General features: G+C 44.6%; 1 long non-coding RNA gene across 1 annotated transcript; it reads right to left on the reverse strand.

Moving 5' to 3' along the window:
• Positions 1–774: 774 nt before the first annotated feature.
• On the reverse strand, positions 775–10,712 carry LOC148519594 (uncharacterized). Its single transcript, XR_015878921.1, has 4 exons — positions 10,547–10,712; positions 7,438–7,473; positions 5,719–5,972; positions 775–943 (listed from the first exon to the last, which is right to left on the reverse strand). It is a non-coding gene; the product is annotated as an uncharacterized LOC148519594 (long non-coding RNA).
• Between the last annotated feature and the right edge of the window lie 13,482 nt (positions 10,713–24,194).

Genomic DNA, 24,194 nt, shown 5'->3' on the forward strand with positions numbered 1-24,194 from the left:
GGGGCACCAGCACTTCTAAGGGGTGGGCTGGTAATCCCTTTGAGACATGTTTTTGAGACCCCCATGGAGACCCCAGCCCTAGGCCAACTACTAGTGTGGCAAATCCCGGGACCGGCAGGATCCCGGAATTTTGGCCAAAAATTGTCCAGGATTGAATCCCAGGATTAGCCAGCCAATGCTTTTTTTTTTTAATGTCGGGCAGCGCCGAGCACCTTCAGAAGATGGCTCAGACGCTGCCCAACTCCTCCTGCCCCTGGCTGTGCAGCTGCGTGGCTGTGTGCAGCATGATGTGATGTCAGAGGTCACGCAGCCTGATGCCAGCCGCGCCACCGATATTCTCCAGCCCGCCGCCCGCCCCACAAGAGAGGAGGGTAACTCACTGTGGGGGCTGGGCAGGGGGCATTAATAATATTTTTTTGGGCCCACCAATGCAATCCCGGGTATCCTGGGATTGAGCGTTTTTCAATCCTGAATCCCAGGATTGCAAATATGGCCCGAGATTGGCCACCCTAGGAAATACATGCTCATAATGCCAAAGCAGAGCTGGAGATGGTTTTGAATTTGAGAGGACGGGAATGCCATGGCACTGCACATTGTTGTATTTACCACTGGCGAGTCTCTCTGCAAATATACTTCTCTGCAAAATAAATCCCCTAAAAAGTATAGGGTTTGGCAGAAAAGAGCATTCTAGTGGCACCGAAAGCAAGGTACAGTGATAAAAAGCTTCACACACACAAAAGTGCAATAAACAGACAGGCAGGGCACACTAAGAGGTTGGTCTAATCAGTTTTATTAAACAATATAATAATGTACATTCAGAAATGGATGAATAGACTTATGGTTAAGGTCACCCATATTTGGGTCAGTGTGTGAGAATCACACAAGCAAATAGCGTATACACTTTTCAGTGACAGACATTTCAGCTGCTCAGTCCACACTCGTCCTGCAATGAGAATAAACACCAGTTAGTGCTATTCTTTAGATATTCACAAATCAAATCAATTGCCAAATATTTACAGCTGAAAAACGTAACGGAACATTAATAATACAACCATGGATATGGAAGCACATAATACCAATATAAGCAAAGGTATTAGCATGCTTTACAGCAATAAGGTCATGGGTTACATTTCAACCAGAGCACTATACGTGTGGAGTTTGTATGTTCTCCCGGTATTTCCTCGGATTTCCTTTGAGTGCTCTACTTTCTGTTCACAATTCAGAAACATAATGGTACAGATGTGCCACATACACCCATCCTCAAATTGTGCCAGATAGCCCCTGGATATTGGCGCTGGCTTACATGCATCTGCTGTGTGAGACTAACTAGACTAAAAAGGCCAAGGGCCAATACAAGTGAGCATCGCCATCCATCGCGCCTCGCAGCACTGTGCTCAGTCTGCGACTTTATACCAATAACCCTGCAACAAAATGCTAATGCTCAGTGCCTAGGACACTATAAGCTACATTGTATTCTGCTACAAAGCAAATAAGATTCTAAATTCAGGAAAAGTATGAAAGTCACGGAATCGCTGCCCATGGTGGAGCCACATGGCGCAACAAGGAGAGGTGTATGAGGTCACATCTGTAGGCTAATTGGGTTCTGACCAAAAAAAACCTAGTGTGTATATTTGTCTATGCTATAGTGAATGTAGGGACTGATGTGCAGTGTTACTCAGACATATGTACAGTGTGACTCAGACATATACAGTGTGACTCAGACATATGTGCAGTGTGACTCAGACATATGTGTGTGACTCAGACGTATGTGCAGTGTGACTCAGACATATGTGCAGTGTGACTCAGACATATGTGCAGTGTGACTCAGACATATGTACAGTGTGACTCAGACATGTGTACAGTGTGACTCAGACATATGTGTAGTGTGACTCAGACATGTGTACAGTGTGACTCAGACACATGTGCAGTGTGACTCAGACATATGTGTAGTGTGACTCAGACATGTGTACAGTGTGACTCAGACACATGTGCAGTGTGACTCAGACATATGTGTAGTGTGACTCAGACATGTGTACAGTGTGACTCAGACACATGTGCAGTGTGACTCAGACATTTGTGCAGTGTGACTCATACATACAGTATGTGTGTGACTCAGACGTATGTGCACTGTGACTCAGACATATGTGCAGTTTGACTCAGACACATGTGCAGTGTGACTCAGACATATGTACAGTGTGACTCAGACATGTGTACAGTGTGACTCAGACGTATGTGCAGTGTGACTCAGACATATGTACAGTGTGACTCAGACATATGTACAGTGTGACTCAGACATATGTGCAGTGTGACTCAGACGTATATGCATTGTGACTCAGACACATGTGCAGTGTGACTCAGACATATGTACAGTGTGACTCAGACATGTGTACAGTGTGACTCAGACGTATGTGCAGTGTGACTCAGACATATGTGCAGTGTGACTCATACATATGTGCAGTGTGACTCATACATATGTGTAGTGTGACTCAGACATGTGTACAGTGTGACTCAGACACATGTGCAGTGTGACTCAGACATATGTGTAGTGTGACTCAGACACATGTGCAGTGTGACTCAGACATATGTGCAGTGTGACTCAGACGTATGTGCAGTGTGACTCAGACGTATGTGCAGTGTGACTCAGACATATATACAGTGTGACTCAGACATGTGTACAGTGTGACTCAGACATATGTGTAGTGTGACTCAGACATGTGTACAGTGTGACTCAGACACATGTGCAGTGTGACTCAGACATATGTGTAGTGTGACTCAGACATGTGTACAGTGTGACTCAGACACATGTGCAGTGTGACTCAGACATATGTGTAGTGTGACTCAGACATGTGTACAGTGTGACTCAGACACATGTGCAGTGTGACTCAGACATATGTGCAGTGTGACTCATACATACAGTATGTGTGTGACTCAGACGTATGTGCACTGTGACTCAGACATATGTGCAGTTTGACTCAGACACATGTGCAGTGTGACTCAGACATATGTACAGTGTGACTCAGACATGTGTACAGTGTGACTCAGACACATGTGCAGTGTGACTCAGACATGTGTACAGTGTGACTCAGACGTATGTGCAGTGTGACTCAGACATATGTACAGTGTGACTCAGACGTATGTGCAGTGTGACTCAGACATATGTACAGTGTGACTCAGACATGTGTACAGTGTGACTCAGACGTATGTGCAGTGTGACTCAGACATATGTGCAGTGTGACTCAGACACATGTGCAGTGTGACTCAGACATATGTGCAGTGTGACTCAGACGTATGCGCAGTGTGACTCAGACGTATGCGCAGGGTGACTCAGACATATGCGCAGTGTGACTCAGACATATGTGCAGTGTGACTCAGACGTATGTACAGTGTGACTCAGACATATGTACAGTGTGACTCAGACATGTGTACAGTGTGACTCAGACGTATGTGTAGTGTGACTCAGACAAATGTACAGTGTGACTCAGACGTATGTGCAGTGTGACTCAGACATATGTGCAGTGTGACTCAGACATGTGCAGTGTGACTCAGACGTATGTGCAGTGTGACTCAGACACATGTGCAGTGTTGCAGTGTGACTCAGACAGATGTGCAGTGTGACTCAGACGTATGTGCAGGGTGACTCAGACGTATGTGCAGGGTGACTCAGACGTATGTGCAGGGTGACTCAGACGTATGTTCGGGGTGACTCAGACATATGTGCAGTTTGACTCAGACACATGTGCAGTGTGACTCAGACATATGTACAGTGTGACTCAGACATGTGTACAGTGTGACTCAGACACATGTGCAGTGTGACTCAGACATGTGTACAGTGTGACTCAGACGTATGTGCAGTGTGACTCAGACATATGTACAGTGTGACTCAGACGTATGTGCAGTGTGACTCAGACATATGTACAGTGTGACTCAGACATATGTACAGTGTGACTCAGACATGTGTACAGTGTGACTCAGACGTATGTGCAGTGTGACTCAGACATATGTGCAGTGACTCAGACACATGTGCAGTGTGACTCAGACATATGTGCAGTGTGACTCAGACGTATGCGCAGTGTGACTCAGACGTATGCGCAGGGTGACTCAGACATATGCGCAGTGTGACTCAGACATATGTGCAGTGTGACTCAGACGTATGTACAGTGTGACTCAGACATATGTACAGTGTGACTCAGACATGTGTACAGTGTGACTCAGACGTATGTGTAGTGTGACTCAGACAAATGTACAGTGTGACTCAGACGTATGTGCAGTGTGACTCAGACATATGTGCAGTGTGACTCAGACATGTGCAGTGTGACTCAGACGTATGTGCAGTGTGACTCAGACACATGTGCAGTGTTGCAGTGTGACTCAGACAGATGTGCAGTGTGACTCAGACGTATGTGCAGGGTGACTCAGACGTATGTGCAGGGTGACTCAGACGTATGTGCAGGGTGACTCAGACGTATGTTCGGGGTGACTCAGACATATGTGCAGACCAGCGATAATCTCTCATCTACGTAAACATCGCCATTGGGTCCATCTCTGAATCAGGCCCATAGTCTGTAAGCACCAGTAGGTATGCACAGAACCAATGTGCATATTTTACGCTATGCAGCTCCCCATGGAACTAGCCTTGCTGGAGAAGCCTGCTGGGGGCCCTGGTCCAGCGCTCTCCTCCTCCCCCCCCTTAGTCCTGTCAGTATACAGGGATTCTGCTGCCGCTGAGAACGCAGCACTCTCCTCTGCCTGCACCTGATAGGAGGGGGAAGAGCGGCCGCACTGATCGTGTCCCCCTGGACCTGCCCCCAGATGAGGGGCACAACGGCATCTCTCTCTGGACGCTGCAAATACTGGGGATTTTTTATTTTTGTAAAGAGGCCAATATATCATGTGTGCGTCGGCCAGTGTGTACCAATGATATGTCTGTGAACGACGTCATTCACAGACATATTGCTTCGGCTGTGCCGCACAGCCAATGCCCAATATACAGTATCTGCAGATATAGTCGGGCATCGTGCTGTGTGTACAGGTGGTCAGCCGACCGCCCGTACACTTGCAGCAGAGGCCGCGGGGAGGGGGTGGCGACACGCCCTCGGGACAGATGACAGATGATGGTTGTTCAGTGTGTATGAACAACCATCATGTGCAGATATATCTGTTAGGTGTGTACCCAGCATTAGTCAAGGCCATTGGCTATAGGGAAATGACAATTAGCAGAAAGGAACCTCCTTTATATCATGTATTGGGTTACATTTAGATTCCTTCTGTGGTCACATGACGAACAACAAGCTCATACTGTAGCTAAATCTCTAGTGAAGCCATATTTTCCCATGCACACTTGTGTGACACTATAGCGATTTCAGAATACATGAAAAAGTCTGGCTTTCTAAAATAAAATCAGATCTACTATAAGATCATTAGGCATCCTTATTAGTGGCTACATTAAGTTGTGCTAACTTCATTGTATCTTAAGTGTCACTGAGGTCTATTTACTAAGCTTTGGATGGAAATAAAGTGAACAAAGCTAAAGTACCATCCAATTAGCTCCTAACTGCCATGTTACAGGCTGTGTTTGAAATATGACAGGGGCTGATTGGTTGGTACGTTACCTCTGTTCACTTTATCTCCATTCAAGGCTTAGTAAATAGACCCCTTAATATTATTATGAAATGCTTTGATCCGGGTGATAGAAAGCAGAATGTTACATAGTATACACACCTTTTTGTGCTAGTGGTGTCCATGATGATGGTGATGTCCATGGTGACCAAAAGGTCCATGGTGGCCAAAAGGTCCATGGTGGCCATGATGTCCATGGTGGCCATGGTGTCCATGATGTCCATGGTGTCCATGGTGTTCATGGTGTCCATGATGTCCGTAGTATGGACCATTAGGCCAATAACCTGGCGGGCATTGTGCGGGGTAGTACACTTGTGGAGGTGGTGGTGCACAGCCTGGCTGGACGATCGTTATCCCTTTAACAAAACACAGTAAGGGTAATTTACTAATGTGCTATAAGGGCTGCAGAACAAATACCAGTATGGGACAATGGGCCTGATTCATAGTTGCACGCAAGCAGTGGCGTATCTATAACGGGTGCAGTGTATGCGGGGCACACGGGCCCCCGGGTCCAGGGAGGCCCCACACCGCACACACTGCACCCAAATTTTTTTGAAACTTACCTGTCCGAGGTCCCATGTCGGGTGTCACTGCTGCTCAGAACACCGGAAAAATGGCCACCGTAGCCATTTTTCCGGCGTTCTGCGTATGCGCAGTAGACTCTGGGCACACTCTAGTGCCTGGAGTCTACTAATGCTCCGGTGGCTGGCCAGCCGCGTCAGTCAGCTGCCAGACACCAGGGTGTGAGGAGGGGGCCCCCGCATGAGAAGTGCACACGGGCCCCCTCCTCTCTTAAAACGCCCCTGCACGCAAGCACGCGGACGGATTTTGTGCTGTTTAGGTACTGTGCATGTGTCAGAGGCTGCATACGCTACTTTGAGCAACTACAGCGATTTTGAGTCAAACACATTTCAGTATATCTCTACTTGGCGTAACTGGGCAGCAGCTGGGCATTCACACCTAGGATAAGTGTGCCGTAGGCGTGTAGACGGAACTGCGGGATACTCAGATGCGTGAGCGTTTTCCAGAGATCCAGTTGATTTCAGAAGGATCTCTTGCACTAAGGATAGGGCTGGTGCAAGTCCGCACTGATAGTGATGGCGGACACTTTCACACCCATAAGGATGGGGGCGGTGCGGTCACATAAATACGGCCAGAGTACAGGCGGATATTGGCACTGACTTCCAAAAACGCAATGTGGCAAGGCCTCATTCAAAGATTACATTGGCTGCTCTGTTTGCATGAGAGTACTTCAATGAAGATAATCAATGGTTAAGACACAAAAGGGGATAACTTCACAGATTGGAGGCTCAGGAAAAGTCTGAGAGGCCTATTCATTCAACGATAAATGACCTGGTAACCATGCGGAAACACTAGCTTCAGCATATTTAGGTTACCGGGCTATTCATCATCAGGGGTCCGAAAGGAGTTCTGGGGATGCTAAGAGGGATCCGAGCGGTTCCCCCCGATGCTTTCTCACTACCTTGGGTCGCGTATGTATAGCTGCGCCGACGGGGGAGAGGTAAGTAACGCAGCTACTTCTCCAGCTGCGCTACTATCCGCAGGGACAGCTGCTTTTTGGAGTAGCTGTCCCCACACCGGAGCAATGATGATTTGCTCTGGGGTAAGGTTTCCCCTGCTGCGAGTTGGAAACTTAAGTATCCCTCGCAGCGAGATGATTACTTAATCATCGGTTGCCATATGCCCCCAATGATGAATAGCCCCTGAATGAGGAATTAGTAAGAAAGTGGTTAAATCATTTTGTAATTCATTTAGATTTGAGGTTATTTCAGCGGATACCTGGTATCGTAGATCACTTACCTTGGTTTGGGGTCCACATATTTTGGGATTTGGGATCTTGAAAATAAAGACAAATCTCAAATTAATATCAGGAAATCAATGTGTGTGTATTTTACTTTACTATACAGATTATAATATTTCTTAGTGAATAACAACTGCTGTCACCATACTACTCTGCTACTACTAACTGCTGTCACCATGCTACTCTGCTACTGCTATCTGCTGTCACCATACTACTCTGCTACTACTACCTGCTGTCACCATAATACTCTGCTACTACTACCTGCTGTCACCATACTACTCTGCTACTATTATCTGCTGTCACCATACTACCCTGCTGTCACCATACTACTCTGCTACTACTATCTGCTGTCACCATACTACTCTGCTACCCTGCTGTCAACATACTACTCTGCTACTACTATCTGCTGTCATCATACTACTCTGCTACCCTGCTGTCACCATATTACTCTGCTACTACTACCTGCTGCCACCATACTACTCTGCTACTACTATCTGCTGTCATCATACTACTCTACTACCTGCTGTCACCATACTACTCTGCTACTACTATCTGCTGTCACCATACTACTCTGCTACTCTGCTGTCACCATACTACTCTGCTGCTACTATCTGCTGTCATCATACTACTCTGCTACCCTGCTGTCACCATACTACTCTGCTACTACTACCTGCTGTCACCATACTACTCTGCTACTACTATCTGCTGTCATCATACTACTCTACTATCTGCTGTCACCATACTACTCTGCTACTACCATCTGCTGTCATCATACTACTCTACTACCTGTTGTCACCATACTACTCTGCTACTGCTATTTGCTGTCATCGTACTACTCTGCTACTATTATCTGCTGTCGCCGTACTACTCTGCTACTATCTGCTGTCATTATACTGCTCTGCTACTACTATCTGCTGTCACCGTACTACTCTGCTACTACTGTCTGCTGTCACCATACTACTCTGCTACTACTACCTGCTGTCACCATACTATTCTGCTACTGCTATCTGCTGTCACCATACTACTCTGCTACTACTACCTGCTGTCATCATACTACTCTGATACTGCTACCTGCTGTCACCATACTACTCTGCTACTACTACCTGTTGTAATCATACTACTCTGCTACTACTACCTGCTCTCACCATACTGCTCTGCTACTACTACTTGCTGTCACCATACTACTCTGCTACTGCTACCTGCTGTCACCATACTACTCTGCTACTACTACCTGTTGTAATCATACTACTCAGCTACTACTACCTGCTGTCACCATACTACTCTGCTACTACTATCTGTCATCATACTACTCTGATACCTGCCGTCACCATACTGCTCTGCTACTACTATCTGCTGTCACCATACTACTCTGCTACTCTGCTGTCACCATACTACTCTGCTGCTACTATCTGATGTCATCATACTACTCTGCTACCCTGCTGTCACCATACTACTCTGCTACTATTATCTGCTGTCACCATACGACCCTGCTGTCACCATACTACTCTGCTACTACTATCTGCTGTCACCATACTACTCTGCTACCCTGCTGTCAACATACTACTCTGCTATTACTATCTGCTGTCATCATACTACTCTACTACCCTGCTGTCACCATATTACTCTGCTACTACTACCTGCTGCCACCATACTACTCTGCTACTGCTACCTGCTGTCACCATACTACTCTGCTACTACTACCTGTTGTAATCATACTACTCTGCTACTACTACCTGCTGTCACCATACTACTCTGCTACTACTACCTGTTGTAATCATACTACTCTGCTACTACTACCTGCTCTCACCATACTACTCTGCTACTACTACCTGCTGTCACCATACTACTCTGCTACTGCTACCTGCTGTCACCATACTACTCTGCTACTGCTACCTGCTGTCACCATACTACTCTGCTACTACTACCTGTTGTAATTATACTACTCTGCTACTACTACCTGCTGTCACCATACTACTCTGCTACTACTATCTGCTGTCATCATACTACTCTGCTACCCTGCTGTCACCATACTACTCTGCTACTACTATCTGCTGTCATCATACTACTCTACTATCTGCTGTCACCATACTACTCTGCTACTACCATCTGCTGTCATCATACTACTCTGCTACCTGCTGTCACCATACTACTCTGCTACTGCTATTTGCTGTCATCGTTCTACTCTGCTACTATTATCTGCTGTCACCGTACTACTCTGCTACTATCTGCTGTCATTATACTGCTCTGCTACTACTATCTGCTGTCACCATACTACTCTGCTACTACTACCTGCTGTCACCATACTACTCTGCTACTGCTATCTGCTGTCACCATACTTCTCTGCTGCTACTATCTGCTGTCAACATACTACTCAGCTACGACTATCTACCATCATCATACTACTCTGCTACTACTACCTGCTATCACCATACTACTCTGGTACTATCTGCTGTCACCATACTACTCTGCTGCTACTATCTGCTGTCACCATACTACTCTGCTACTACTACCTGCTGTCACCATACTACTCTGCTACTGCTATCTGCTGTCACCGTACTACTCTGAGTCTACTATCTGCTGTCACCATACTACTCAGCTACTACTATCTGTTGTCACGTATGTGTACATTTACTCGTGGCGTGAGTCGATTTGTTGCTATTTGAATGTATGTAGCAAATTCTGGGCAATTCCACATGTTCCACAAACTAATATATAAAATAATTCATGAAACTGATTTGATAGGTGTCTTTACCTCTCATAGAGTAGCTACAAAAAGAGAAAATCATTTCTACGTACTTATAAACAACCATATACCTGTTCTGTTAAATCAGACTGACAACAATATAAAATCTGTGAGATATTAAGAACCTTAGAGGAGTAATAACAGGCAATGAGTTAATAATATACTGTAGTAGGGGAGGAGCAACAATTCCACACGTTGTACAGGTTTCTCCTTATAAAACCAGTAATAATAACAAAGCTGTGCGTCCCCGCATTTTAAACGCAAGATGACACTGAAACTAATCTAGTCTATACAGCTTTAAGCAGGTAGCATAGAGAGCATATAGCATACGGGGACTGTGACCTGCTCCCAGATATCACACTTACCAGGTACTGCAGTCTTGGTGATGAGAATACTTTGCTTAAGAACTCTAGAATTTTATACCCAAATCAGATAGGGAGTGTAATACAGGGAGGGGACAGGTAACTACAGTATATTGTCACAGGCAGTGACGCTCAGGCTGGAAACTACATCTCTCTGAGAGAGCAGCCAGCTTCCAAAGATTTCAGCTTCCTCTCCCTACCACTGAGTCACCAGTGTCACAAGACCAGTAACAAAATAAATACATTTCCCGACCTTTGTTACCACATCGCTGTTTTATTTCTTGCAAAACTGGTTTCTCTTGCGTATATATAACACGTAACACAATAACAGATACAGCTACTCAAAACTAAGATCAGTAAAATGTTTAAAAACTTTGTCTTTTCCCCAAGTAGATGTACGATAACTGTGGACCCGGGTATTTTGCTTTTGCCAAAACCACCCTCAAGTGTTTTGGTTTGGTTCCGGTTTTGGATTTCTTTAAAAATTGATCAGAAACGCTAAAATCATGTAACGTGGACATGTTTTTCTTCCTATAGTATTATTAACATCAATAATATTAATTTCCCGTAATTTCCAGTCAATTTTGACCACCACGCAGCACCTGTAATCACGAGGGAGGGACTTAAATGCAATCCAAAACATGCAAGGTCTGGTTTATAGATCAGAGGGCAGGATGCATTCCGCCGGTCATCGCATGTATGCTGGCATTGGTATGCATGATGATCTCCGCAAAGGACCGCTCTCTCTTTAAGATGGCATTACCCACCGCAACCAAGCCCCGGAGTGCTCCGTGCTTGGTGCATATTGGAAATGCGGTCAAACCCGCATTTTCGGGTTTGACCGCATTTGTCCCCTTGATGCATCCCGCTCAGGGCCGGATTTCCCGCTAGGCATCCTAGGCGCTCGCCTAGGGCCCGGCGGGACCCAAGGGGCCTGTGGACGGGCCCCTTTGCCCAAAGAGATCACCAATCACAGTGCTCCCAGAGGAGCACTGCGCGAGTACCGCGTCACATCATTGCGTCACGCGGTCCCACCTCCACTCCCAGAGAGCCCCGCACAGAGTTCTCTCTGAGAGTCTGTGTACGCGGCCGTGTGCGCTTGGAGGAAGGACAGTGCTCCCAGAGTCTGTGGTCCACCACCCTGTCCTCCATTCCATCATCCAACTAGCCCCGCTTCCCGCCCCAGCAGCCACTCTGCCAGCAAGCCTTCCAGGCCCAACGCCGCCCACAAGCAGCAGCAGCAGTGCTGCACCCATCAAGGCCAGGTAGGGACCTGATGAGCTTCAAATTACTCTATCACTATGTTATATCTCTATATCTATCTCTATATATATCTCTATATCTATCTATCTATCTATCTATCTATCTATCTATCTATCTATCTATCTGTCTCTATATCTATCTATATCTCTATAGATATCTATCTATATCTCTATATCTATTTCATATCTATCTATCTATCTATCTATCTATCTATCTATATCTCTATATCTCTATATCTATCTATCTCTATATCTATCTATATCTCTATATCTATCTATTTCTCTATCTCTATATCTGTATAGTTATCTATCTATCTATCTATCTATCTATCTATCTATCTATCTATCTATCTATCTATCTATCTCTATAGATATCCATCTCTATAGATATGTATCTCTATATATATCTATAGATATATAGATATATATGTTCATACTATATCAAAATGTGTATCTCAATGCAGCAGTGCTGTACCCATCAAGGCCACTAACTCTATCACTATCTATATACAGTATATATATATAGTGCATATGAATAAAAAATGTATCTCAATGGGAATATATATATATATATATTTATATATATAAAAAGTCAATTAGAGCGGCACTCGTTGGTCTTCTTCAATCATAATAAATAAAGACATGCAGTCCATAATGATGCAACCTTTCGAGGTTTAATCCTCGTCCTCAGGCAGTAAGTACGAGGATTAAACCTCGAAACGTTGCAGCATCATAGACTGCGTGTCTTATTTATTATGATTGAATAAGACCAACGAGTGCCGCTCTAATTGACTTTTTGTATTTCTCCCTGGGAGTGAGCATATAGATATATATTCTCAGCTAGTGACATTGTAAAAACTCTGCATCTATACAGTAGGTGACACCTACTGGATATATGCACAGTTTCACAATGTCACTAGATTTTATATATATATATATATATATATATATATATATAGTCCAATATACTGCACTCACACCTTAAAAAGTTATATGTTCAGGGTGCTCTCCAAACCCTTGGGTTCCAAAATATAAGAAATATCTGTGAATTTCTCAGATGAAGGCACTCACTTAAAAATTATTGATTTTATTGAGACATTTTTCTTCAAAAAACTTTTAGACGTTAAAGTCAGACACCATATTTGGTTGTGTCGACGTTTCGGTCCAATTTATGACCTTTTTCAAGACTAGTGTCTTTCAAATCACAAGTTTATAGATCTTATCCTTCATAGTGGCAGCATCAACAGCAACCTGCACAGCGCACACATGGAGCTCAGAGCTCCATGTCTCAATAAAATCAATAATTTTTAAGTGAGTGCCTTCATCTGAGAAATTCACAGATATTTCTTATATATATAAATATATATATATATATATATATATATTGCTATGGATTGTTTGAGGGAGGGGGGCCCCAAACTGGTATCTTGCCTAGGGCCCAATGAGGTCTAAATCCGGCTCTGATCCCGCTCAGAGTTCCAATTTGCAAGAAGACCCGAGTCAAGACTTGGCCGTCCTAGGAACCCCAAAGTGATTCTGAACTGGGACTCGGTTTGACTCTGTAAGTATACTGATTCAAGCTGGTTGTATTCGATATGATAAGACAAATGTTTTATATATCTGCAATAACGCAAAATAATTTTGTGGCAAACAAATGCTTGTCAAATCAATGTACAGTAACCACCGTAAAAACACAAACACACACATAGATGTGTAAAGATTAATAAGATCTCTACTTCTATAATACTAGCTTTGTCAGGTATTCCCTGTTACTTATAAAGTACTGTGTCCACATCAGCATAGGAGCATGTAGGAGAGGTACGAGTAATTTCAGCAAGAACGCCCAGGGGTGCCAAGAGTGGGGGAACGACTACTACTTACCCGGGCAAACTTGTTACACAACCTTCTCCTATACCTCATTTATTTCTTTTACAGGTGATTCATGTTACAAGACCCAAGGTCGATCCACTGTTTATGAACCCAAAATCCAGACAACACAAAGGTAAAATCTTTATTTCTTGTAATTGGAAAGTAACTATGTATTGGGTAACTGGCATTGATATTAGGAGGTATGTGTTAGAGGTAGATTGGGTAGCTTATATGTTCATTTAGGCCATACGGTGTTCGGCTACTCATTAGGAAGCTCATCCTCACTTCCCTTTTTTGGAGTATCTTGTTGATGTCTCCTCCTCGTATGTCTAGCTTCACTTTCTCTATTGCAATAGAGGCGCCTGCCGCAGGGTGCCAGCAATGAAGGGGCACCTCCTTCATTGCCCACAATATATTCACCCCATTTAGGGCTGTAACTATGTACCCAGAGTATACCGTCGCGGCCGCCCAATACATGGCACCTCTTCCCGGCACCTGAGAAGCCACCATAACCATATGCTAGTGTCAGACCATCAGATGCTGCTTCCATCTATCTATAGCCTGTCCCTGCTCATTGATGTTGCTTCTCAGCAGCTTCTCATGCCAGTGTGACATGTTTGGCACCCCCCCACCCCTCACCCACAACTCCCTGTCCCACTCCACCCTGGTTGCAGCTTTAGCCGCTGACCTGTGCAGCGGGCCCTAGTGTAAGGGTGGCTGCAGATCTTCCAGGAGCTGGATGTCAACAAGGATGCACCAGACGGAGCTGTGGGTATGAGGGCATGGGAGGTGGGGGCCTGGGGCACCGCCAACTGAGTCTGGGGGTAGATCTTTGGTGGAGCAACTTCCCTGCAAGAGAAGCAGTCTGCAGTAGACTGGGCATTTTATGATTTGTAGTTCCACCACAGTAGCAGTATTACAGTATCTTGACTCAAACTCAGTCCTCAAAACCCCCACATCAGGTGGTCTTCCCCCCCATGAGGAGTATCAGGAGGGCTCCCCACCCACTTCAGATAGCTTTCGCCTCCATCAGGAGGACTCCGAGCCTCATGCTAATTGCACTATACAGATCACTATCTTATCTGTGACTAACGCATAGCTGTATATACCCAAAAAAGTTTTTTTGGGGGGATATCCTGCAAATTTACATTACTAAATAGGCCTAATAGAAACAAACTCACATATTCTATATTAGTGTTTTTGTGCATATGGATAGATAGACAGACAGCTAGATAGATAGATAGATAGATAGATAGATAGATAGATAGATAGATAGATAGATAGATAGATAGATAGATAGATATAGATAGCAGATTTACTAAACATCAGTTTGCAAACTGACCACAAACCGATGGCCAACACGCCCAAATAATAGACAGGCGTGTTTGAGTTTCCTTTGTGTTTTGTTATTGCAAAATTACAGTAATGTTATCTCATGTAGTATAAGTGCAATAATAATAATAATCTATATCAGCAATTGTTTAAAAAGAAAAATTACAATTGAAATATTTGTCAAAATAGGCTTTACTCTGCCTGTTGAAATAGTTTGCGTGAAACATTGCACAAAACCAGGATGCCACATTTGGTGTACCGTTACACAATATATTGTTTGTCGTGTTAACATTTTTCTTTCACAGAACCAATAAACAAACATTTTAATGGTAAGTATGCTGAAATGTAAACTTAATGTCAGCATATAATTTGACAATATTGTTTCCTTTCAGGAAGTGTGGCTGGGGACGGGTGCTCAGGGTTTGTGAATTTGGATCCTCTCTGCTTCTCCTGTTCCTAAAAATACTCCAATTAGGGGTTGGGTTAGACTGCAACTAGGGTTAGGGTTAGTTTTAGGCTAAATAGTAGAGATGTGTAGGCTCGGTCTGGTTTGGATTTTCCAGTCAAGTTCTGATTTTTCCTGACAAAAATCGGGTCTCTGAAAGAGGCAAAACGTAATCTTTCTGAACAAACATCATCTATCATGGACTTTTGTCCATGAAAGATGATGTTTGTCCATGAAAGATGACGTTTTGCCTCTCTCTGAGACCCGATTTTTTGCGGAAAAAAATCCGAACTGGATGGCAAGGATTACCGGCCCATCATGTACGCCGGGTGCAGCACTGCCACCATCCCTTCCCTCTCCCTGTGCTTATACCATGAACTCCGGTGGGGGAGTAGAAGACGGGGACACCTCCGGAGTCGGCAAGGTGATTTCCACCCTGTGCAGTAGCAGCCGCACTCCTCGGGCCGGCCCTGAGGCCATCGGCCCTTCTGACGACTTTGTAAAAGCACGTTAAACGGCAGGTGTGGCAGATTTTACATTTTATTTTTGGTAGGCATGCAGACAAACAGATATCTGCATTCTTAAAATAAAGCAGACCAGCATTTGTGAGCTACATAATAAAGTCAGTATTTACCCCACATGCTAAAACAATGTATGTATTTCCAGCCCTTACATTGTAACATGTTTGGTCGAGAGACACAGTTACTAGCTCTATCATAAACCGGGTACACACTAAGCGATATGTCGCCCGATCCGGGGATCGGAGCGACATATCGGGCACATCGGCCAGGGTGTACTCGCTATGTCACTGACGATGCGCGCTCCCACGCATCGTTAGTGACATCGTGAGTCGGACGCGAATGTAGCATGCCCCCCTCCGTCGCTTCATCGCTGCCGGCATTGGCATGTGTGTATGCACTTGCCGATGCCGGGTCCCGTTACTAATTAGGTCGGTACACACTAGACATCATCTAGTGTGTACCGGCCTTCACTCCTGTTCACTCCTAAGCCAAATCAGAATCTAGCCCTAAGTTCAGAATGGGTCCAGCAAAATTATAACCCTTTTACACCACAGCTAAACCCCGGGTTCCTGCTCGGTGTAAAAGGTGTCAGAGTGACCTGGCAATCCAACACGGGTAGTTAGCAGGATTTAAAACGGGAATAACAAGTGTTACCCTGCCGTGAAAGCTGGTAACCCGGGTCGATCGACCAGGGTCCTGTTTAAGGAATGGAGAGGTTTTGCTTTTTCAGGCAGTTGAAGATGATGTAACCTCAAAGTGATGGCAGAACAGTTCCAATGCACTCGTGAGCAGTGTGAAGGGCATCCACCCAGGAATTACCCGTGTTGGCGCAGCAGTCTGAAGGGAGTATGTCCCAGGTCTTACCCAGGTTTGGAACCTTCATTCAAATACTGGGTCAGACACAGCAATTTAGTGTTAAAGACTTATTATACAATGTAAACCATGGATCCCTTAATTAACTCAAGTGATAAACTTATTTAAAGTGTGATTTTTTTTAATGCTAATCTTTAAAAAACTTTATTTTGTGTTCAAGTTTGTATTTTAAGTTATTGTTTGCATTTGTACATAAAGTGACAAGCACATTGTATTTTTTTATTTTATTTTATTTTCAGATGCAGAATATCAGAGGCCAGAGTGACAGAATGAAGTAGTGGATCAATTGCTCACAATTAATAAACATATGACCCACATAAAATATGCTGTCATACCATTTTGAATTTAATACAATACAAGTTTTATTTTGTTTTATTTTGAATATTTTATTAAAAATATTTTTAAAAAAAAGTTACAGGACTTTTGTTAAAAATAAATATTGTTAAATTTAATATATCATGTGTTGTGCGTTATTATAGGTACAGCTTAGAAGTAAGGATCTAAGCTTAGAAGTAAGGATCTAGTAACTATACACATATCAAAAATATAGCACATATTAGACACACAATTAGTATTTAATTAAATTAAAACATGCTTTACTTAAAAAAAAACATTACGTAGTTATATCAAGTCATACTTGCCTACTTTTGAAAAAGCATTTCAGGGAGATTGTGAAAGCAGCACCTATGAGCGCATGTTACAGTGGGCGTGTACTGATAAATCTGAGAGGTGTGTCCTAAACCTGACTTACATCCAAATGTAAACCAGCCCAAAAGCAGTTAGTAAGATCTGTTTGTTGATGAAAACACACTAATACTTTTCAGAAATTCATAGGGATCATTGTGCCTTATAATAACCAATGCAAGGAAATGACACTAATGATCCCATTTGAATGTATTTATCTCTGTTTTTTAATTTAACAGCTTCATAATGGGGGTAAGGATGAAATGAGGGAGATTGCTAGACTCTTCAGGGAGACAGGGAGATTGCTACTATTTCAGGGAGTCTCCCTGACAATGAGGGAGAGTTGGCAAGTATGTATCAAGTATCTATCTTTTTAGATCTAACATATTCACACATAGCACACAACTAAGTATATTGTTAAAAATAAATGAATGTTGCTCGCATTCAACTAAATGTGCTTACTAGGCCTCGTACACAAGGGGACCTTGCACTTCCCCATTTCCTTCTGTATTATTTATTTTGCATCTCAATTGGCACATTTGTGGCACTGGATCAATGATACCGATCCTCAGGCCTTACCTGCTCTTATGAATTCACAAGCTACCCTGGGTCATACTACTCTACAGGCACTACTTAGTGGTAATATGCAGGGCCGGATTAAGGGGGGGGGCGACAGGGGCGGTTGTCCCTGGGCCCCCACACACAGAGGGGCCCCCACTAGCAGCGGTGCGCTGTCTGCACCTGCCACTAGTGTCCCCACCGCTTAGTGTAGTGTAGACCGCGCAGAGAGCGCGGCCACACTACGCAGTTACAAACACACAGCCGCCTTCGGCAGCTGTGTGTATGTTACAGCAGCCGATGAGAGTCAGACAGACTCTCATTGGCTGCTGCGTCAACGGAGGGAGCCGGCTGGAGCTCACTCATGAACTCTGCCTTCTGGCTCCCCCCACAGGGTTTGATGATGGAAGAGACGTCATGACGCTGACGTCTCTCCCATAGTGCAGGAGAAGAGCCGCCGGTCGCATCGGGAGTGGGGATTCAGGTAAGTTGTATCTTTTTTTTGTGTCTGTGTGTGTAAGGGGCACTGCATCGGGTGGTGGCTGCTTAATGGGGGCACTGGGTGGTGCTACTAGGGTTAATGCATAGGGGGGGACTATTACTGGGGGCACTGCATAGGGGGGGACAATTACAGGGGTCACTGTATAGGGGGGCCGCTTCATGGGGGGCACTGGGGGGGCGCTACTAGGGTCAATGCATAAGGGGGGACTATTACTAGGGCACTGCATGGGGGGGACTTCTACTGGGGGCACTGTATAGGAAGGGACTACTACTGGGGGCACTGCATAGGGGGGACTACAACTGGGGGCACTGTATAGGAGGGAACTACTACTGGGGGCACTGCATAGGGGGGACTACTACTGGGGGCACTGTAGGGGGGACTACTACTGGGGGCACTATATAAGGGGTACTGCATAGGGGGGACCACTAATGGGTCTGGGGGCAAAATAGAAGGGGCAGTACTGGGGGCACTGTATAGGAAGACCACTACTGGGGGCATTATATAAGGGGCATTACTACAGGGGGCACTGCATAGGGTGAAATACTACAGTGGGCACTGCATAGGGGGGACCATTACAGGGGACACTTCTACTGGGGACATTGCATAAGGGGCACTACTACTATAGTGGGCATTGCAAGAGGGGCCTTACTACTGGGGACATTAAGGTGAATAAAAAGGAAAAATAAATGTTCCTAGGGTGACAAGAAACGGTGGTATATAGAGGCCCCCACAAGTTTGTTGCCCAGGGGCCCCCACAGACCTTAATCCGGCCCTGGTAATATGTCTAATAATATGTTACCTTGACTTAATCAAGCTGTCCGGGTATGGGAAAATGTACGTCTATAAGCGGATCTCATCATTTTGTTTCTTATGCCTACTCATTTATAATGCAAGCCCACCACCATGACGATCTGCTCTCAGAGCTAAATGGGAGGTCAATTTAGGAGTGCTACAGGATGAATCATGGCATGATGCATTGGGATGTCCACGACTAGCTACCACCTCAATTTGCTTCCAGCAAATTCAGTTATTTCTGTTACACCGTGTTTAACCCCTGATCACCTATTCAAGTTTGGGGGGCGTTCAGATTAAAATAGCCCTAAATGCAATGCCCCTTCGGCCACCTTTTGGCATTTGCTTTGGCAATGCCCTCGGATTATGTCCTTCTGGGAAAAAATACTCAGAGTAATCTACTATACAGGAGTCCCGCGAGATGTTCTTACTCCTATTGGGCTCTATTTACTACAATCCGCACATTGAATGCGGATTGTAGTGTGATATTACCGAGTGAATTCGCATTGCAAATTCAGGCAATATCACAGGGATTTACTATAAATCCCTTGCAGGGACAGAGCTTGCGATAAAGCTCTGTCCCTGCGGATCCCATCCGCATTCTAGTCGCGGTATTTTTGGAAAAAATACCGCGACTAAGAGCCCGCGCATGCGCCGACCCACCGTCGCTGCTACCCCCCACCGACACTAAGCCCCGCCCCCCGTGATCGCGGACCCCCGCGACCCCCCCCTCCCTTCATTACACTTACCTGCATCCTCCTGGCCTCATCAGGATGATCAGGTGATCTCCCATACTGCACTGGGGCCAGATCACCTGATGACCGGGCAGCAGTGCACTGTGGGAGACCAGCTGACCGGAGAGGAGCCATCACCAGAGGCCCGATCACCGGTCCCTGGATTCAGGTAAGTTAAAAATAAATGTTTCATTTTTTTTTTTTACAGCAATCAGCTTGCGGTCTGTTTAGACTACATAGCTGATTACTGGTACCGGCTCCCGGCTCTGCTCTCCCCGTTAGAGCAGAGTGGGAGCCCGGTAACCGGGGGAGACCCTGGATAACACCACCTCCAGGTGGCGTTATTATTACAGGGCTTCCCCCTGTATTTTTTTACAATTTATTTTTCGTAACTATGGTCGGATCACATTTCCCATTACAATTATGGGAAATGCGATCTGCTTTACTAAAAATAAGTGATAATTAGGGGTTGGAGTAGAATTTTACTAATTGCCCTATAGTAACTACAGGTGAAACTAAAATAATGTGAAAAGGGTGTGAAAACACCCTTTTCCACTTTATTTTAGTAAAAATAATGTTAATAAATAGAGCCCATTGTATGTACGCTTGGAATTATAGATGAACATTTACTTGATAGACACATTCGTCAGTATGTAATGAATGTCTGTATGCTGGCCAAGGTCTTTATTGCCCGCTCCTGGATGGCATCCATGGGGCCGGAGTATTCTGATTGGTTGTCCCTAGTTTCCACCACAATTGCGCATGAGAAATACACTTACTGTATTTGGCTAGAAACTCTGAATCTAAATTTGACCGCATACTGGCCAAATGACTTAACTCCGTTTATACTCAGACCTCCCCTGAGATGCTATCTGTCACTAATTCTACATCTAGGTATAATACGCTACACAATCACTTGTTAGTATATGCATTTCTCTATTTGTATTATGTCTTCTCTGCACATTTATAATGAGGCGTTATTAATATATATGTATACAACAAGAAATTATTTGGACGAAATTGCAATAAAATACAGAGTTGCAGCCACAATTAGTGTGAACAGGCAAACATCCACAAATTACCCAAACAGTGATGCAAACAGATAAAGAAAAGTAACACCAAATTGTTAGGCGCTCTCTATATACCACATGAATAAAAAAACAAAAAACAGGGAAATAAAAAATGGATATTCACCCAGGAATAATATTCTTTTCAAATGAGGAAGGTGTCTTTGAATGAAAGAACTTATTTATTCGTCTGTATAACCAATCACAGTCACAGGATTACTTCTCTCCTTTTAGTAGTTTATAACCTTTAGGCGTGGCCACCATTCCACTGCATATACTCAAATATACAGGTGCAGGTAGGCAATAAGAAAAAAACAGAACATAGTGCAAAAACCTTTAAAATTTGAACAAGGATTTAATTATACAAGTTGCACTTACAAACATGGATGAAAAACAGGCATATCAAATAGAATCCGGGAATGCAAGCACAGCAACAATCTGGACGGAATTTCTGGCAGTCCTCAGATGTTTCAGAGTGGACACTGCCTGGTCAGAGTTCCGGATACTCCAGCCAAAAACCAGATAAATTCTACCAGAGCGGCAAGTGCAGCAGAACGGGGATCCATACAAATAGAGCCACGCTTAACGCGTTTCAGACTGGTAAAGTCCTTCAGTCTCGCTTCTGATGAAGGACTTTACCAGTCTGAAACGTTTATGGGTGTGTGTGCGTTCTGTGTTGCAATTGCGATTGCATAAACATGAGAGTATAATGGATGTTGACTGTATGTCATCACAGATTTGTGTTTATTCGCAATTGTGTGTGATTTGTGTTGTCATTGCGTTCGATACTGAATCAGGCCCAGTGATAGCAAGAAAAATGTTGCTCCTTGTGGAATCGGTGCTGTTTCAGCAAGATTTAAAAAATATCTTTTTCATCACAGACCTGTAATACTGAACAGGAGCTATATGTCTCCCTGCAGAAAGATACCAATAGGCATCCTAAGATAGCTCTACAATTTGAAAGTCATGTGATGAAATTTAAAGATCATATTCCTTGGCTGCCCAAGTTACGCTAGGTACCAACTGATTACTGAATGTCCAGAACGTAAGCCAGTACAAGCTGTGGCTTGGGATACATATGATGAAAGGCTTTACAGAACAGAATATCTAGTTGGATCTAATGAATCTAATGACAGAGGAATCTACTTCTGCTGGCTTCAGGGGAAGATGAAGGCCGGATTTAGATTTCCTGTACAAAGTGAATATGTAAAATATCAATTCACTGATCTAGAGTTTATTACTGCCATCTTCTGCTTGCTTATCCACTATATAAAGTGCTGCCACTACCAATTCAGATGTGCGTGCCATTATAACTGCAGAGTCATAGTCCGCCCAAGCACAAATATGCTCCAGAGACTGCTGCCTGGCCACAGTTCCACTCCAGAGGTCACTACCATGCCACAAGACCACTCCAGAAGCCCTGCCCAGCCACAAGATATCTCCATTGGCCAATTCTCAGCCAAAACACATCTACAGTGTCTGCTGCTTGGCCACAGGCCATCTCCAGAGGGCGCTGAGTGGCCACAAGTACACCCAAGTGGCCGCTGACTGGTCATAAGTCTGCTTTTGAGGATGTTACACAGCCACAATTTCAATTCTAAGGATGCTCCCTGGCCACAATTCTGCTCCATGGGCCACTGGACTGCTACAAGATCTTCATAGAGGCCGTTGGATGGCTACAAGACTGCCCTGGATGCCACTGGACAGCCACAAGTCTGCCCGAGAGTTTGCTAACTGGTCAAAAGTCTGCTCTAAAGGATGGTACAAGGCCATAATTCAACTTCTGAGGATGCTGCCTGGCCACAGATCTGCTCCATAGGCCACTGGATGGCCACAAGTCCACACAAAAGGCCACTGTCAGGTCAGAAGTCTTCTCTTGAGGACGCTACATGGGCGCAATTCCGTTCCTGAGACCTTCCGCAAGACCACCACAGAGGCCACTGAATGGCCACAAGTCTTCCCAAGAGGCCGCTGACCATTCACAAGTCTGCTGCTGACGCTACATGACCACAACTCCTCTTCTGAGATGGCTGCCTGGCCACAAATGAGCTCCATAGGTTACAAGATCTTTTCAGGGGTAACTGGACAGATACTAGTCCATGCAATAAGAGTGGTTTCTTCTTGAATGAATTCCGAAGATACTGGGTTATTTCCTGGAATTAGACCCTCTCACCAAAAATCACCTGAAACATGGCCGAATGGCCTCTTGTTAATAAAGTACCAGTTTGTTTATTCTTGATAAAAATAATATTTCAGTAAATAAAATTTGCTTACAACCAATAAAATGCTGACCAATACCCACCGTCTATATGGGGCAGATGTAACTTCACACCCCATACCCCTAAGGGTGTGAGCTCTATGGTAGGAAACCTCACTGATGGTGAGTGGATTTTGCCAATTTTAATCCATGGAGTAATTTGTCCAATTTACCATTTAACAATTTTGATTGTATACCTGAAGAAGTCCCATGTGGGGGACGAAATGCATAGGGTCTGTTTTTGGTGCCAAAATCCATTTGCCACCTGTGCCATTCCCACCACCCAAACATTTGACTTCACAACAAGAGGACCAGCAAGAAGATAAGCTTAGGATGCTCCGGGCGGCTCTGCAATGACTCTCTAGGCTGCAGAGTTGTCACAAACTCTCGGACGGATTACGGATGCGACCCATATTTAGGGTAAGTGTGTGCTGGTGTCCGGCACATTGTGACAAGAGTACAGTTCTAGGCACCCTGCAAACCAAATGCAAGTGGCATGGGGCAGCAATGGTGTCGTCCCCTAGAACCTGTGCCCTCGGCATTGGAGGCTTATAAAGGGTTATTAGGGAGCTATTTATTATTAGAGGCCGATAGAGGCACACTAGACGATATCGCTCAGGGAGCATATCGTCTAGTGTGTATGCACCTTAAAGGTGCATACACACTAGACGATATGCTCCCTGAGCGATATCGTCTAGTGTGTCCCCGGCAGGCTGTGCTCAATGTCGTTCATGACATTGAGCACAGCCGCTGAA

The sequence above is a fragment of the Taudactylus pleione genome, unplaced genomic scaffold, assembly GCF_031769625.1.
Source record: "Taudactylus pleione unplaced genomic scaffold, aTauple2 ptg000188l, whole genome shotgun sequence".
Classification (NCBI taxonomy): Eukaryota; Metazoa; Chordata; class Amphibia; order Anura; family Myobatrachidae; genus Taudactylus; species Taudactylus pleione.